Raw genomic sequence first — 1,083 nt, forward strand, 5'->3', positions numbered from 1 at the left:
TTAAAAGGATATATAAGAAACTAATGCCTAGGTTGACGCTGTAGTGAGCCATGACTGTGCCACTGCACTCCAACCTGGGCAAGAGTGTGACCATCTGTCAAAAAAAAAAAAAAAAAATCACTACCACTACTAACAAAAAATAAAAATTTAAAAATAAAAACCTCTTAAAAGGATATATAAGAAACTAATGCCTAGGTTCACAACGGGTGGCGCCAGGAAGTCTCTACAAAAATAAAAAAATTAGCTGGGCATGGTAGCGGGTGCCTGTAATCGCAGCTACTCGAGAGGATGAGGCAGGAAAATCACTTGAGCCCAAGAGGCAGAGGTTGCAATAAGCTAAGATCGTGCCACTGCACTCCAGCCTGGGCGACAGAGTGAGACTCTGTCTCAGAAAAAAAAAAGGCCAGGCGCAATGGCTCACGCCTGTAATCCCAGCACTTTTGGAGGCCAAGGCGGGCAGATCACAAGGTCAGGAATTCAAGACCAGCCTGACCAACACAGTGAAACCCCGTCTCTACTAAAAAATACAAAAATTAGCCGGGCATGGTGGCAAGTGCCTGTAATCCCAGCTACTTGGGAGGCTGAGGCAGGAGAATTGCTTGAACCTGGAAGGTGGAGGTTGCAGTGAGCTGAAATTGTGCCACTTCTCTCCAGCCTGGGCAACAGAGTGAGATCAAAAACAAACAAACAAACAAACAAAAAAATTCAGGTTGGCCGGGCATGGTGGCTCCACCTGTAATCCCAGCACTTTGGGAGGCCAAGGCAGGGAGATCACCTGAGGTCAGGAGTTGGAGACCAACCTGGCAATATGGTGAAAACCTGTCTCTACTAAAAAATACAAAAATTACCGGCATGGTGGTGGGTGTCTGTAATCCCAGCTATTCGGGAGGCTGAGGTAGGGAGAATTACTTGAACCCAGAAGGCAGAGGCTGCAGTCAGCTGAGATCACACCACTGCACTCCAGCCTGGGCCACAGGGCGAGACTCCATCTCAAAAAAAAAATAAATAGAAATAAAAATAAAAAATATATATATATATAAAATGTTTTATAAATGTCCATTAAGACAATTTGGTCAATAGTGT

At 44.8% G+C, this 1,083-nt stretch overlaps 1 protein-coding gene across 3 annotated transcripts in view; it reads right to left on the minus strand.

Annotated features, from left to right (window-relative positions):
* SKP1 (S-phase kinase-associated protein 1) overlaps positions 1-1,083 on the minus strand; it is an 18,581-nt gene that overhangs the window by 6,855 nt on the left and 10,643 nt on the right. The gene's annotated exons all lie outside the window — the stretch shown is intronic.

The sequence above is a fragment of the Colobus angolensis genome, unplaced genomic scaffold (genome assembly GCF_000951035.1).
Source record: "Colobus angolensis palliatus isolate OR3802 unplaced genomic scaffold, Cang.pa_1.0 Scaffold314, whole genome shotgun sequence".
Classification (NCBI taxonomy): Eukaryota; Metazoa; Chordata; class Mammalia; order Primates; family Cercopithecidae; genus Colobus; species Colobus angolensis.